Genomic DNA, 17731 nt, shown 5'->3' with positions numbered 1-17731 from the left:
CACGCGATCGTGCAGCACCAGCGTTTTCAGGGACTAAGGTAAGTCACCACACACATCTGGTGCCAGGCTTACCCGGTAACATCCTTGTTCCAGCACCAGCGAATGTGGTTGTTCTCTGGGGTCTGCTGGGACCTGTACCTATAGGGGAGCCCGCACAGCCATCACTTTACCAAATGTCCTCCCAGCAGGGGAACCGCTTCTCCCCAGTGTGGCCCGAGGACTTTCCAGACTCTGCACTCACCCTGTTTATAGGGTCTTAATGGAATTTAAACCCTCTCCTGTCTCCTTTCTCCCTTTTTTTGTTCAGTCCCTGTGGCTATTTCCACTTTTCCACTTTCTCTCCAGCTACTTTGAGGCGGGGGGGGGCGGGGAGGGGGGCATGCTTTTCCCGTACCCTCCCCCCCCCCACAAGCAAAAGCAGCTCCCTGCCCTCTGCGGCTTCTCTCTCCCCTAATTCACCTCTCTGCACCGTGTACCTGCTGAGTTCTGTGTTCAGGTCGTGCAGATTGTTGTCCTAATGCTCAAATCAGTTTTCTAGGTGTGCAGGATGGTTTAGTGTTGATCTGGCTGCATTTCTTGTATGCAAGACACAAAAAGAACTTCAGGCTGTTCTGCCATCTTGGCCTCTCCTCCACACATTTTATAATTCATTCTATTCCACTGCTATTCACCCAACGTCTACCACGTGCTAGGTGCTTGGGATCTAATATTGAGCAGAGGGACCCCTTCTTATGAAGGTTATTATTCACGTGACACCACTTAAACTGTGAATTGGTCAGATAAGTTCCTGACATCACATAACATTGATTCAGAAATCTAATGACCTTCGTCCAGTTCATGACCGCCTCAGTTTTCTCATCTGTAAAGTTGAGGTCACTATGAGGAATAAGCGACAGCAAAGAGCACATATAAAAGGGACACCACTGGGTGGTGTCCCCATGCCTTCCTCACAGCAGTACTCAGTGAAATTTAGAGGTTATTGCGTAGATTTGTGCAGCTGTCCTCATCCTTGTCACAGTTATAGTCACCAGAGGGCAGTAGGAAATGTGTCCCATTAGTACCAAGGGGAGAAATGGGCCACTTTCACTGATACAGAGTTAAAACCAAATTTCACTTTTGTGCTGGTTCTAAGTAAACAGATGGAGAAGCACACAGATTAAACAGTATTTAAAGAAATGGTAAACAGCAAAATTCAAAATAATGATAGTTATTCAATAAATACATGTTGAGGGCCTTAAAGATAAAAATAGTACCTCCCCTATGGAGTGGTGTGGGGATTAAATGAGCGTCAACAGTACTGACAAATCAGTACACATTGGAACCATTTGCAGTTATTATTTCGGGGAGGGGGTGTTTTTAGAGCAGCCAGGAGAGAAAAGGTGGTACTGTTTGTTACCTACAGAAATCTCTAAGAATATTTGACTTGCCTTGCCAATCTCTCCCTCATCTAGAGGAGCCAAAATTTTCTGATTAATCATTTCTGTTTACTTTTCACACAGACCAATTGAAATAAAAGGTAATAACATGGAATCTAAATGTGCCACCTCCAAAAATTCTCCAAGGACTCATTGGGATGAGTAAGAGGAATGTTATGTCTTATCAAAGTATGCCTTATCCTATTGAAAGTAACTCTAAGATGTTCTATTGGTTTCTAAATGAGAAAATGTCAATTACAAATAGAAGTATTAGAATGAATGATTACCAACCTTACGTTTTTCTTCTGATTCTTTAACTTGTAGTACATGAATTGTGAGAGCATGCTGATATGCATATTCATGTAAAAATCTGGAGCAGTAAATAAGGATGGGGCATCCATGAATATAAAATGCAAAGCCACCATTATCCAACATTATAATGTCGTGTAGGAGGATGACAAAGTCATCTCCATGTTTAAATACATTAACACGAAATTTTAAAGCTTACGAATCTTCCACTTTAATTTTTTTTCTCCATTTGAATGCTGTCGCGGAGAAGTTTGCCTGTGGCCACTGACTATATTTTTAATGATTACTGTCATTGTGGAGAATCTGTCAGCATCTGTGGATCATTCTTTGGCCTTCATATAGAAAAGAATAAGATATCCCCTAACGGCAACATACCATGTTCAGCTACCTTGAGGCAAGAAAATATTAAAGCCGGATGAAGACAAGAAATTAAAACTGGATGTAGATTTAAAAAAAAGAAAGAATATCTGAAAACATACTGGCCTCCTTTTCACTCTACATAAGTTGCAATATTAAGGGAGTTGCTGGATAAAATGCAGGCTATTCATGCAATATTTAAGGCGTGTTCATACTAAAATTTTAATCATTGTTTATTTGAAAATCACATTAAACTGGATATCCTGCATTTTTATTTGCTGTATCTGTCAACCCTGTACATGAAGCCCTCCATGTACATATAACACAGAACCTTCACTCTTTTGAAGATAAATCTTGAGAGAAGTTTATCTCAATAGGCAGTTGGTTAGTCAGGTAGTAGCCTATGAATTTTGCCAGGTCCCCACCTATCCAGCACATCTGAAAGCCCGGAGAAACTGTTTCATCCGCTTTGCCATTACTGTAGGCCATGCAGAGATGGCTGCAAAGTGACAGTTGACAAATAAACACTCAGAGGACAAAACTTAATGAGTAATGAGCCAACTTAGTACCAATTACAAACATAACTGATGGTATACAGCAATGAAACATGTCATTCATTCCTGGTCAAGGCTCTACGACTGTTCTCTAACTTCTCTTTTTTATGGCAAGCAGCAAATACATTTAAGATCTAAAGGAAACCCAGGGGCAATGCTAAAAAATTAATCTGCCTCTTCTCTCTGCCGTTTCTTTGACCATTTGTAGGGAAAGTCATATACACATCTTATGTACACGCTGTGCTTTCGTGGCCTCAAAATGAGGGGATTTATTAAGTTAGGTAATTAGACAGACTAGACATGTCACTAAAACATACATAAGACCACAGTTTCAAAATTTCTGTCAGTGGTTAGATTTTAAACCAGCACCTTTTTTACAAAATAAAATTCACTTTTAAACAAATTGCCAATGTGTGCTAGTATAGATAGGGAAATTAATGTGAAGATGTATTTGATTCTTGTGTGGAATGGTTAAAAAAAAAGCTTGGGCTCTGAGGTCCAAAAGACCTAAAACCATGACTTGTTACTTGGGAGAAACCAGACAATTACTTAAACTCTCAGAACCTCAGTTTCTGTGTCTATAAAGCGAAGCTAAATAACGACAATCACAAGCTAGTGGTAGAACTGGGCATCACCCTCAGTGTCCTGGCTGCCAGTGAATCTTCCAGTAGGACAAAAATTACCTGCCTAAGAGTTAACATTCCCAGCACACAGATCTGAGACCATGAACCTCAATGCTGAGTCATTCCACCAGAGAGTGCTGGTGCATGGGATACTAATCCATTTTCAAAATGCATGTCCTTATGTTTTAGATTTCCAGTGCATCTGATGACTGACTGTATTCTGACTTTTCTACAATATCTTCTAAACAGATGACTTATCTAGACATGTGTAACATTTTACAGCTTCTCTAGAAGCAGCTCTCACTTGTAGAGATTATTTGTATAGTAGATATGGCTGGTGCCTGACTTCTAAATATAAATAAGATGGACAATTTGTAGAACTATACTTCTCAGACTCTTCTAAAAAGGACTCCCTTATCCACTAGAGAGAATAGGATAATGCACTGACCAAAGATGATTCAGATTTTGCTCTCATCAAAAAGCATATTCAAAAGAAATTCAACATAGAATAGTGAAGAGATAAAGTACATATGCTCTATTGTCTTTTTTTTTTTTTTTTTACTAAATAAAAAGGTTGATACACCTTAATCAAGAAAATATCAGTCAGGGCAATATATCAATAACCTTGCTGTCATATTTCAAGATGTTTTAGAATGATGCTTCTCTGGAACACTGAAAATATATAACTCAAATAGAACATGTGTTCAATAGCAGGCCCAATAGAAATATTTGAATGATGATGAGGTATTTAACTATTTAAAATATGAAAGAATATTATGGACAAGAATATTAACTTATGAACTTGAAATCCAAGATTCTTAACTCATGTTAGAGTAGCAAATGAGAAACAGACATCAGAAACCAGTCCTGTAAAAACACTCCAGTATTCCCAGGAACTGGACACACAGTCCTATAGGAGATATCAAATCAATTACATCTCATTCATACAACTCTTCCTGTTCTCTGCTGAAGAGATGTTGGCAGCAGGCAAATGCACTTGAAGTTCCACCATTAAGCATGGGTAATTGATGGTGCTATCTTCTGAGAAAGTACAATTTTAATTTCAGAATGAAGTCTTGCCTCCACAGAACTTGCAGCCTAGTTGGGAAGGTGGAAAAGAGCTATGACAGAATACTATGGGAGCCCTCAGTGTGAGTACCTTACCTGCTCTGGGTCCAGTGTGAGAGAGGTGTGTAGCCAGGGTGATATGGTACTTAGAAAAGGTTCTGCACATTTTGCTTCCAAACCACGCAACTTTAACAAGTTGAGTGTAACTGCAGAAAAATTATCTAAGCTTCTGCTATGTGCAAAACTCTGCTAAGCCCAGTGAGTGATATAGATATAAAGTATACACATACATTGAATTATAAATTAAATTTAATGAAGAATAGACAATGGTTGAGTCTGTTGAAAAGACGCAAAGAAAATAACAGGGGAGTGAGGAACAGTGATGATAGTTCAGATTTCCAGAGAAGAGGGAGCAATGTAGAGAAAGGGCTCCATAAATCTGCTTATGGGTCACCTTGAGTCTTTGGTTGATCATTAATCCAAAGTAGGGCAAGGCCCTGTGAAGCCAAGCAGAGAATTACTACTAGGGAAAGCAAAACTATTGGAGCTCACACAGGTTTAGAAGACATTTGAGTTCTGCTGGGGCACGGCAGAGAGACTTTGTTGAATATAAGGAACATTCAGTAGAAATCCCAGAAGGCCACACCTTGTAAGTAGGGGTAACTTGCCTTAGAGGAGGTCTCAAATTTAAAAGAAGGACCATACCAAGTTTTGGTGAGAAGATGGAGTCACTGATTCTTATACATAGTTGATGGGGGTATGAGATGATTCAAGCACTCAGGAAGAGGTTTGGCTATACTTTGGCTGGGTTTTTTTTTTTTTAAATAAAATTAAATACACATTTACCTCATGACCCAGAAATTCCACTGGCAGGTATTTGCCCAAGAGTAATGAAAACATGCCCACACAAAGAGCTGTACAAAAATATTTATAGGAGCTTTTATTCATAATTTCCAAAATTTGGAAACAATTCAAATGTCTGTCAACGGATGACTGGATAAAAATTTGTGGCTTAGTTGTACAATAAAATCTACGCAGGATTAAAAAAGAGTGAGTTACTGATATACTAACAAAATAGACATATCTCAAAAATATACTGAGCAAAAAAAGCTGGCCCCAAGAGAGTAAAGACACAGTATTTGCAAGAGGTTCTAAAATAGGGATACTAATCTATAGTGTGAGAAAACAGACTTGAAGTAACTGGCTGGCTGTGCCAAGTGCTGATGTGACTGGAAAGGGACACAAGGGGAACTTTCTGAGTGATGGGAATGTTCTATATCTTTTTTTTTTTTTTTTTTTTTTTTGAGAGAGAGATAGAGACAGCATGAGCAGGGGAGAATCAGAGAGAGAGGGAGGCACAGAATCTGAAACAGGCTCCAGGCTCTGAGCTAGCTGTCAGCACAGAGCCCGATGCAGGGCTCGAACCCACGAACCGCAAGATCATGACCTGAGCCGAAGTTGGACGCTCAACCGACTGAGCCACCCAGGCGCCCCGGGAATGTTCTATATCTTGATTGAGGTGGTAATTTTATGGCTGTGTTATATAAACATTCATGGACATATCCACTTAAATTCAGTGCATTTTATTGCATGGATATTATACCTCATTAAAAGATTTTTTAATTGAGGTGAAATTCATGTTATTAATTTTATATTAACTACCTTATTTTCTGCCCTTTAAAATACTTTTATTTCATATTACTTTTTTTATTTTAATTCCAATATAGTTAACATACAGTGTCATATTAGTTTCAGGTGTACAATATAGTGATTCAGCAATTCTATACATCATTACTCAGTGCTTATCATCAGTGTAATCTTAATCCCCTTCACCCGTTTCCCCCATCCTCCCATCCCCCTACCTCCCCTCTGATATGCTTGATTTTATGTGTTAATTATTTTAATGTGTAAAACCCAGTGGCTTCCAGTACATCACAGTGTTAGGCAACCACCACCTCCATCTAGTTCCAAAACATTTTCATCACCCCAGAAGAAATATTCATGCCCATTAAATAGTTACTCCATGTTGCTCCCTCATCCTGACCCCTGGCAACCACCAGTCTGCTTTCTGTCTCTACGGATTTACCTATGCTGGATATATTTCATAGCAATGAAGTCATACAATACGTGACCTTTTGCACATGGCTTCTTTTACTTATCTTATGTTCTCGAGATTCATCCATGCTGGAGCATGTATCAGTACTCCAGTCCTCTATACAGCTGATTAATATTCTGTTGTACACATATACCATGACTGGTTTATCCATTCATCTGTTGATGGATATTTTGGTTGTTTCCACCTTTGGGCTATTGTAAATAGTGCTACTATGAACACGCATATGTTTGAACATATGGTTTCAGTTATTTGAGATTTATAAAGAAGTTGGGTTTTCTCAGTTATGTGGTAATTCCATATTTAACTTTTTGAGGAAATGACAAGCTGTTTTACAAAGCAAGTTGGACCATTTTACATTGCCATGCACAATGTATGAGGGTACCAATTTTTCTGTATCCTAATACTTATTTTCCTTATAACCATCCTAGGAGGTATGAAATGGTATCTCGTATGGTTTTTAACTGCAGTTCTCTAATGACTATGTCAAGTGTCTTTTCATATGCTTTTCATATCTGTATCTGCTTTGGAGAAATGTCTATTCAGGTCCCTTGCCATTTTTTATTTATTTTTTTAATTTTTATTTATTTCTAGGAGAGAGAGAGAGACAGCGTGACCAGGGGAGGGTCAGAGAGAGAGGGAGACACAGACTCCGAAATAGGCTCCAGGCTCTAAGCTAGCAGTCAGCACAGAGCCCGACGTGGGGCTTGAACCCACGAACTGCGAGATCATGACCCAAGCGAAAGTCAGACGCTTAACCGACTAAGCCACCCAGGCGCCCCCCACCCCCTTGCCAGTTTTTAATTGGATTATTGGTCTTTTTGTTATTGAGTTGGAAAGATTTTTTTTTCCTTTTGGTTTATTTATTTTAGAGACCAAGAGAGACAGAGTACTAATGAGGGAGTGGCAGAGAGTGAGGGAGACAGGGAATCTGAAGTAGGCTCCTGGGGCTTGAACTCACAAACTATGAGATCATGACCTGAGCTGAAGTCGGATGCTTTACTGACTGAGCCACCCAAGCGCCCCTTGAGTTGGAAGGATTCTTAATATCTTCTGGATACTATACCGTTACCAAGTAGTATATGATTTACAAATAATTTCTCCCAATCTATGAGTAATCTTTTTTTTAAAAATATTTTTATTTATTTCTAGGAGAGAGAGAGATAGACAGTGTGAGCAGGGGAGGGTCAGAGAGAGAGGGAGACACAGACTCTGAAACAGGCTCCAGGCTCTGAGCTGGCAGCACAGAGCCCGACGCGGGGCTCGAACCCACGAACCGCGAGATGATGACCTAAGCGAAAGTCGGACGCTTAACCGACTAAGCCACCCAGGCGCCCCCTATGAGTAATCTTTTTACTTTTTTACAGTGTCCCTTGATGTACAAAGGTTTTTAATTTTGATGAAATCCAATTTATCTATTTTTGGTTTTGTTGCTCATGTTTTTGGTGTTATATCTACAAATCCATTGTCAAGGCAAAGGTCATAAAGATTTAACTTTATGCTTTCTTACAAGAGTTTTACAGTTTTTGCTCTTCCATATAGGTTATTGATCCATTTTGAGTTAATTTTTGTATATGGGTGAGGTAAGGGTCCAACTTCACCTTTTGCTTGTAGATATCCAGTTGTCCCAGAACCATTTGTTGGGAAGACTACTCTTTCCCCATTAAATGACTTTGGTACCCTTGTCAAAAATCAATTGCCCATAAATGTGTGGATTTACTTACGGCTTCTCAATTCTATTCCATTAATTATATGTCTATCCTTATGACAGTACCACACTGTTTTGATTACTGTGGCTTTGTTGTAAATTTTGAAATTAAGAAGTATGAGTACTCTAACTTTATCCTTCTTTTTCAATATTGTCTTGGCTATTCAAGGACCTTTGCAAGTCCACATGCATTTGAGTATCATCTTTTCCATTTTTGTAAAAAAGGCTGTTGGAATTTCAATAAGGATTTCATTGACTGTATAGATTTCTTTGGGTAGTATGCCATCTGAATAATATTAGATCTTCCAATCTGTGAAGGTGGGTGCTTTTCCATTTATTCAGGTCTTCTTTAAATACTCTGCACAGTGGTTCATAGCGTTCAGTGTACAAGTCTTTCACATCCTTGGTTCAATTTATTCCTAGGGGCTTTATTCTTTAGATGTTTTGTAAATACAATTGTTTTCTTAATTTCCTTTTTGGTTGGTACATTACTGGTGTCTAAGAAACACAAGTGATTTTTGTGTATTAATCCTGTCCCCTGCAACTTTGCTGAATTCATTTATTAGCTCTAGTGGGTTTATGTTGTTGTTATATTTTGCTTTGTTTTTTTGGCCCTTTGGGATTATCTATATATAGTACTATGTCATCCGTGAATAGAGATATTTTTACTTCTTCTTTTCCAATGTGGATGTTTTTTATTCTTTTGTTTCATCTAATTGTACTGGCTAGAGCTTCCAGTACAGTAAGAAATACTAGTGGGAAAACAGGCACTGTCGTGTTGTTCTTCATTTTAGGGAGAAAGCCTATAGTCTTTCACCATTGAGTGAAATGTTAGCTATGACTTGATGTTAGCTGTGGTTTTCCATAAATACCCTTTATCATGTTGAAGAAGTTCCTTCAATTTCTAGTTTTCTGAGTATTTTTATCATGAAAGGGTGTTGGATTTTGTCAACCGTATTTTCTGTGTCAATTGAGATGATGTGCTTTTTCTTTCATTCTATTAATGTGATGTGTTACATTGACTGATTCTCTTATGTTGACCCGGTCTTGCATTCTTGACGTAAATCCCATTTGGTCATGGTACGTAATCCTTTTAATGTATTATTGGATTCAGTTTACTAGAGTTGTATTGGTGATTCCTACACCTTTATTCATAAGAGCTATCACCTGTAGTTTTCTTGTGGGGTCTTTATCTGATCTTGGTTTCAGAATAAGGTATATTGTTCTCACAGAATGAATTTGGAAGTATTCTCTTCTCTTCAATTTTTTTTGAAATGTTTGAGTAAGATTGGTGTTAATTATTATTTTTTAAAAATTGTATTTATTTTTTGGGAGAGAGAGAGCGCACACACACATGCAACCTGGGGAGAGGGGCATAGGGACAGACAGAGAGAATCTCAAACAGGCTCCACACTCAGCACAGACCCTGATGCAGATCTCAACCTCATGGCCATGAGATCATGACCTGAGCCATAATCAAGAGTAGGACGCCTAACCAACTGAGCCACCCAGGCTCCCCAGTGTTAATTTTTTTTTTTTTTTTTATGTTTGGTAGAACACCAGGGAAGCCATCTGGCCCTAGACCTTTCTTTGTTGGAAAGTTTGATTATTGAGCCAGTCTCTTGTTATAAATCTATTCAGATTTTAATTTTTTCTGAGTCAGTGTTGGGTATTTATGTGTTTCTAGGAATTTGCCCATCTCATCTAGGCTATTTAATTTTTTGGCCTATAATTAATTGTTCATAGTATTTTCTTTTAATCCATTTGATTTTCTGTGAAGCTGGGCATAACAACCTTCCTTCATTTCTGATTTTAGTTATTTGCATCCTTTTTTCTCAGCAAATCTAGCTAAAGCTTTGTCAATTTTGTTGATCTTTCCAAAGAACCAACTTTGGGTTCACTGCTTCCCTCTATTGTTTTTCTTCTCTAATACAATACATATATTTTTTAATAGTATAAAGGGCATCGATGACAGAGAAATCAATTTTAGTTAAGGACTCTTGGGAGGGTTTCTTTGAAGGGTTAGAATAGAATTTGGCATTAAATTCCTAAAAAGCAAACTTATTTCACAGCTCTCTCTCAAATTGAGAAAAAGGCCTGGAAACAATTTCCCCCTTTTGAAGAACTGATGGTTTAGGGAAGGTGATGCATTTGGCAGACCTTATGTGTTTATTTGACATCTTATTTAGTGGCTTTTTGGGTAGTGGTTAACTTTTAAAATGCTAATACTAAGGGAAAAAATCATATAAGCAGCTTATGTTACCACATACTGCTTCTTTCAACTTTCTGATCCTCAACAGCATGGTTCATCATTGTTATTTTGAAATCTGAAGTGATACAGAGGCCTATCTTATTCATCAAAGTGCTACATGTTTATATCTTTAAAGATGTGTTTTGGAAATGACTATGATCAAAAGAAGTGGTATTCAAAACAACAACAACAACAAAGAGAGAGAGAGAGAGCTTAAAGGTAAAGACTACTCATGTTTCAACAATGAAATGAAGGTGGGAAAAACAATTCATGCATAAGTATGTTGGAAACTTCACTTGGAATTTGGAGACTGAAATCTTCTCTTTTTGACTACTCCCAAATATGTCACTTTTTTTTAACATACACATTAAAGCAAAGAAGAATGTAGAGAAAGTAGAAAAAACAAATTTTAAAAAAGGCTTACACCTTGTTCTATCATAGTATTTACCATTAAATTTACTCTCCCACATCAAAATGCAGCAATAAGCCATTCATAACCTTAGAGATGCTACCAACTTTATTAGTATAAAAATTCAGATTTGGAGCGCCTGAGTGGCTCATTCAGTTAAGCATCTGACTTCAGGTCAGGTCATGATCTCACCGTTTGTGAGTTCAAGCCCTGCGTCAGGCTCTGTGCTGACAGCTCAGAGCCTGGAGCCTGCTTCAGATTCTGTGTCTCCCTCTCTCTCTTTTCCTCTCCCACACCCACTCTGTCTCTCTCTCAAAAATAAACATTTAAAAAAATAAAAAATATTCAGATCCTATCTATAAAATCCCATGAGATTTCATTTTAATCTGATCATCAACAGCTATGTTTTCTTTCGAGACCACACTTAGCTTTGAGATACACACACACACCCCACCCAATATGTCGTCAGTAGGCTCTTACTAATATGTCAAATTTGTGCCTCTAACATCATTCTCTTGAGCTTAGAAATAAATCCATGGTGGAAATTATACATCAAAGAATATACCTGGATTTAGGTCAGTCTAGCTTTCCATTGACCAACACTCAGCTATAAACTAAGCAGCTGTCAGGTAGGATGGCCCAATAGATTTTGTTGTTGTTCTTGATACTTTATGTAATCTATAATAAAAAAATTGCTGGCAATTAAAGTGTGAACAGATTTCGTTAAAGATCCTCACAACACTCCCTCTACAGCACGTGGAGCTGTCAGATCAGTCTTTTCCCAGAGATTCTAAATAAATCCAATCTTGGCAGATTGCAATCATTATATGATCAAAGCTATTCAAACATCTGAAAAGTAAATATTATACATTGGAAGTCCTGTACTGCTCCTTTTGCCTGCTTGAAGAACACACTTTCACGCTTTCTGCTGACCACATAAGAACAGCGAACTAGTCTGTTGAAAGAAAGATACCAATTAAGATACAATTAGAAGTTTCAGGTAAAGAGTCTCCAAAGCAAATATTTCACACTATGTTTTTCATCCGCGTTGCATCCATGCTAGTCAAATACTTTATAGCAAGCACACTGTGCCCCCTTTTCTCTCACAGTGTCTGAAATTAATACTAGGGTACAGATTTTAGAATTGGTGGTTTCTGATCCCCATGTACAAACTGCCAAGCAAACAGTTATCACTGGCAGACAATGCGGGGCAGGCATCATAACATTCTCTTCCAGCAGTTAGTGATGCCAGGTCTAGAGCCACAGACTAGCATCAAGGACTCATCCAGACAGATTCCATTCTTTTCTCATGCTGAGCCTCCTTGTTACATGCCTCATGACCACCACACAAGGTGGCTCTGGGCTAGTGATTTCGGTTCTTGAAAGGGATATAAAAATACAACATGTGCCGGAGAGGGCTGTCAGCTGGCTTGTTGCTACAGGGCCTTATCTAAAGTCAGATAAGTGGAGGGCACCTGGGTGGCTCAGTTGCCTGAGCATCCAACTTTGGCTCAGGTCATGATCTCATGGTTGGTGGGTTTGAGCCCCTCGTTGGGCTCTGAGCTGGAGCCTGCTTCAGATTCTGTCTGTCTCCCTGTCTGCCTTCCCCCACTCATGCTCTGTCTGTCTCTGTCTCTCAAAAAATAAATAAACATTTAAAAAAAAGTCAGACAAGTGAGATGGCTGCCCTGGAGCCCACCTTGGGTAGAAGAGGTTCATGGGGACCAGGATCTGAAGCAAAATGCTCTCTCCCACCACAAACAACCTGGAAACAGGCACTGGTAGCACCAGAAATCCCAGGCCATATCACTAAGGTATAGGCTCCAGCTCTCAGCCTCATCCTTCTTGAACCTCTTCTACCAGCTTCCATTTCTTTTCCATCTCCTAAGATCTATTTTGAGGGCAAAATACCAGAGAGCTGTGGTCAAAGGGAGCATGTAGCAGGATAATTTGGGGGGGGGGGCCTCTAGCTATAAAATTTTTAAAAAGTTGTTGCCAACACTTAAAACCAAAGAGATTTAGGTTTGAATCTCTTTAGGTTTGAACTGAATGGCTCAGTTGGTTTAGCATCCGACTTCAGCTCAGGTAGCAATCAGAGAGTTTGTGAGTTCAAGCTTTGCATTGGACCTGTGCTGATGCCTCAGAGCCTGGAGCCTGATTCGTATTCTGTGTTTCCCTTTCTTTCTGTCCCTCCCCCACTGATACTCTGTCTCTCTCAAAAACAAATAAACATTAAAAAAAATTTTTTTTAAAAACAACAACAACAGAAAAGAGACTTCACATAACAATAGAGAATTTGGGCTTCTTTTGGGAATGAGCTTTCTCCGTAACAGTGGACTGAGCTGAGAAACAGCTTCATCTTCTAAGACAGGACAAGCACCCTATGTACCTGTTGACATTTGAGTTCACAACTCTGACTCTCCACTTCCCCGAAACCTTTAAAATGTGTTCACAGATTCTACAGCGTGAATGCCGAGGGATCTGTAAGGAAGGTATTACTTTCTGAATGGGAGGCATGGTTTTGAATGTGTCTTAGTGAAACCAGCCAATATGACTCTCTGGTCTCCTGTTCATCTTATTTACTCACTTAAAAAAAAAAAGTCTCTCTGAAGGTACCTGGGTGGCTTGGTGGGTTAAGCGTCTGACTTGCTTTCAGCTTAGGTTATGATCTCACGGTTTGTGAGTTGGAGCCCCATATTCCACATCAGGCTCTGTGCTGGCAGTGCAGAGCCTGCTTGGGATTCTCTCTCTCTCTCTCTCTCTCTCTCTCTCTCTCTCTCAAAATAAATTAAAAACTTTTAAAACATCTCTCTGCTACTTTCTTGAGTAGCATTTGTGAAATTTGTGCTCCTCAGTGTGTTAAAGCCATTTGTTAAATGGCTGCAGATACCATCCCTGCTCTAATTTCTCTCATTTCCCTGGACACTTTAATACTGTTACCTCTGAGACAGTCATGCTTGGTTGAATGAGCAACATCAGTATCACTTGGGAGCTTGTTCAATACACAGAATCTCAGGCTCCACCCCAGACCTACAGAATCAGAAACTGTATCTTAACAAAATTTCTAGATGATTTCTACATGCATTACAGTGTGAGAAGCACTGCCACAGCTCACATATTTGTCAGTCGAGCACCTGATTATTCTCTGTTCAGGATGTTCCCTGAGCACTTATGTGCCAGGTACTGTTAGAGGTACTGTTAGAGCTTTTGAGAGTCTTTAATCTTCACAAAAGTAGGAATTATTATTAATTTATCTCTGTTCAAACTGAAGCTTGGAGAGTTTGAGTGTTTTTCCTTAAGACAAGTCAAGAAAGGATCATGGCATTCTAGCAGGACTCTACCTCTCAATTCTAGAGCTGAGGCCCTCAAATGGGTTTAGGAGGCAGGGTCTGAAAGTTATGGTAATCTCTCTGAAGAATGCCTCAAAATATAAGACATTTAATTTTATCACATGAATGAGAAGTACCTTTACTAGCAGGTTAGGTCTAAATTGTGTGTTTGCAATATAAAACTCACAAGCTAGAGCATGGAGAGAAAAAGCAAGCTGTCACACTTTGCAGTTAGCTGCTTCTGAATTTTGCCATTAATATTCATCTGCTCCCAGATCACTTACTTTGCCTTCTGCTCACACTCACAAGCCAACAAGCTGTAACAGGCACCAAAGCTTTAGAAAATACATATGAGGAAATACTTAAAGATAAGACAGTTTTGTTAATTTCCCCTCCCCTCACTGCCCTGCGATTTGGTTGAAAACCATGCCTGGCCCATTCCAGGCAGTAAAGTATTGCTGGATGTAGCTCCTCCCGTTTTGTGGGGGAGAAATTTGAGAGGTATTGGCTGAGAAACTACTTAGGCAGTTTATGATGCAGAAAACCAGCCATGCAGCCTCTTTGGTACTGGAAAGGCTTTCTCCCAAATAGGTCCGTGGGAAATCACATATTTTCTGTACACCTCCACCCCCTGAAAGTACCCACAGCCATCGATAGACCATTAATGGCAGCCAGGTGAGACAGCACCCCTCTCAACACCTACAGGAATTGAGGCCAGAAATGAGATCTAAACTATGGCATCCTCTGCTCCTTCTCCATCTTTACTCTTTCCCTATATTTCTATGCATTCAGTGAGGGCTTATTGAATAAGAGAACAATGCGAATTGATAATACAATATTGCCACTTATTGGGCGCCTGCAAAGTGCCAGATGCTGTAGGATACCTTCAGAAGCCATCTTCTTCAGTTCTCACAAAAACAGAAAACTCAGGCTTGCAGAGATCGACTTGCCCTTGGTCATAGAGCTGGTGAAAGGTGGGGATGGGGTGAGCTAAAACTTCAATTCTTTTTAAAAAAATTTTTTTTAGTGTTTATTTATTTTTGAGAGAGAGACAGAGCATGAATGGGGAAGGGGCAGAGAGAGGGAGACACAGAATCCGAAGCAGGCTCCAGGCTCTGAGCTGTTAGCACAGAGCCCCACTTGGGGCTCCAACTCACAAACTATGAGATCATGACCTGAGCTGAAGTCAGATGCTTAAGGGACTGAACCATGCAGGCACCCCTCAAACTGCAATTCTTGCCAGCCCTGCTAGGCCACACTGCCTGCTAGAGGTCAGAAAACAGGATGTAGGCCTCTCGGACAAAGCAGCCTTTCTTCACACTTCACCAGGTGATCTATCTACAAAGATGATAAGGTTCCCGGAGTTCTTGAGATGGGGAGATAATCCTGGGTTATCAAGAGAGCCCTAAATAATCACCTATATTCTTAGAGAAGGGAAGTAGAGAGAGATTGAACGTAGAAGAGAAAGCAATGTGAACAAGAGGCAAAGTTGGAGTGATGAGGTCAGATCCAAGGAATGCTAGCAGCCACCAGAAGCTAGAGAGGTAAGGGAGTAACAGAATCTGGGGAGGGCGTGCTCCCCTGCCAACACCTAGACTTCAGCCCAGTGAAACTGATTTCTGACTTCCGGTCTGCAGAACTGTGAAAGAATACGTGTCTGTTGTTTTAAGAGGTTACTCATTACAGAAATTGTTGGAAATTAGTACTTTCTTACTCATGCTTCTCACCCATAATTCAGCATGCTGGAGTCTTTGGAGTAAAAATTAGGATCATGCCATTTATAATAGTTGTTTCACTGTAGCCAGCTTACTGAACCTTTGGCAGTCTTGGTATCCTCATCCTGAAAACCTAGATAGTAATGCCTACCTGATGAGCAGGTGATGGTGAGGACTCATATGTGCTTTCTTGCTTTTATTCCCAATTAATAAACCACTTCCTGATTTGTACTAGGCACTGCTCTGGGGGCTGGGTTACGTGATCCTCCTGATTGTAGGTACAGAGCAGCGCTGAATTCTACTTCTGAAATCAATATTGCACTGGGTATTAACTAACTAAAATTTAAAGGAAAAAAGTGGGGCACCTAGTGGCTCAATTGGTTAAGCATCTGACTCTTGGTTTTGGCTCAGGTAATGGTCTCAGTTTGTGAGATCGAGCTCCCTGTGGGGCTCTGCACAGCCTGCATGGGATTCTGTCTGTCTATCTGTCTGTCTGTCTGTCTCTCTCTCTCTCCCCCCACTCTCTCTGCCCCTCCCCCATTCTTGCTGTCTCAGAATAAATAAATAAACTTAAACAAATAATAAAGGGAAAAAAAGCTCTTGGAACCATGACCGTCTGACATACCGATGTTGCAGACATCATCATTAGAGTTCAAACACCCAGCCCCACTTTAACAGGAGTTCACACCAGCATCTAATAGAGAGAGAATCTAAAGAAACAGTAATAAAAAAAACTGAAAGAGACTTCTTGCCCTCAGAACACAAAAACTGTCCTTTCTACTCTCCCTAAGCCCCAGACACTTTTCGCCTTTCCTTCCAGCAATGCTACACATGCTTCTGTTCAAGACTGAAACATCCAGCGGGCAGGGTCTGTGATTGACTACCTGTGGTTCTCTCTGCTGAATGGAGTTCACGTTTATCCCTTACTTTGAGCCCAGCCAATATCCATACAGAGCTAAGGGGACTTTTCTCTTCTCTCTGCTACCTATCTCACTTCAAATAGTCATTCCATCTCTTACTTGAGCTGTTTTCATAACTGAACTTACCCTAACTGGCTTGTAAGTGGCAGAACAGTACTCAGGCTGGACTTCTAAACCCAGGACCTATGCTCCTTCAAAACCACTCTAATAGCTGATTCTGAGCACACACACGTCTTTTCTTCACACTAACATGTGAGCTCCTCACAGAAGGGACAGCCTGCTGTGTCTACTGATATACAGTGACACCACTGGCTTTTTGAATGGGATGATTCTTTATGGGGTCAGGCTGTCTTCCGGCATTGTAGAACTTCTAGCCACCCTGGCCTTAATCATTTGTGTGGCATCTCAGTATTTGTGACAATCAAAACTGACTACACATTTCCACACAGAAGTAGGGAGGTGAGGCCACATGGGTGGGACAGTCCTCATTAAGTTTTTCAATTGAATTTAGCCTCCACATTTCCCCTCCCCCATTACCTTTAGTAATGCCTTATTTAGCAATAAGTATGCATAATTATAAACAAAGCAAATACCCCCAAATATGTAGTAATCTTTAAAATAGAGAATGTTCCATGGAGTACAACAGCCACTGTGACCTCAGGCAAGTGGCTTAACTTCTCTGTGCATTAGTTTCCTCAACTGAGAAATGGAGATGATAAAGGCCCTCAAGGACAGACGATTCTTGTTCCCTTCCCATAATATATAATTGTTCTGTGAAGTGGCTTCCTGACCAGAAACTACATTTCCCAGCTCCCACTGTGGCTAGGTGGAACTATGTTGTTATTCACTAAAATGCGAGAAATGATGTGGTTATTCAGTAAGATGGAAAGTAACGTGTGTTACTTTCTGTTACTGTGGTTTGGAAATAGGTGCACCTTCTGCACCTGTTTCCTCATTTGC

Source organism: Hyaena hyaena, unplaced genomic scaffold, assembly GCF_003009895.1.
Source record: "Hyaena hyaena isolate Hyena2069 unplaced genomic scaffold, ASM300989v1 scaffold_105, whole genome shotgun sequence".
NCBI classification, from domain to species: domain Eukaryota; kingdom Metazoa; phylum Chordata; class Mammalia; order Carnivora; family Hyaenidae; genus Hyaena; species Hyaena hyaena.
This window is presented reverse-complemented; position numbering follows the sequence as displayed.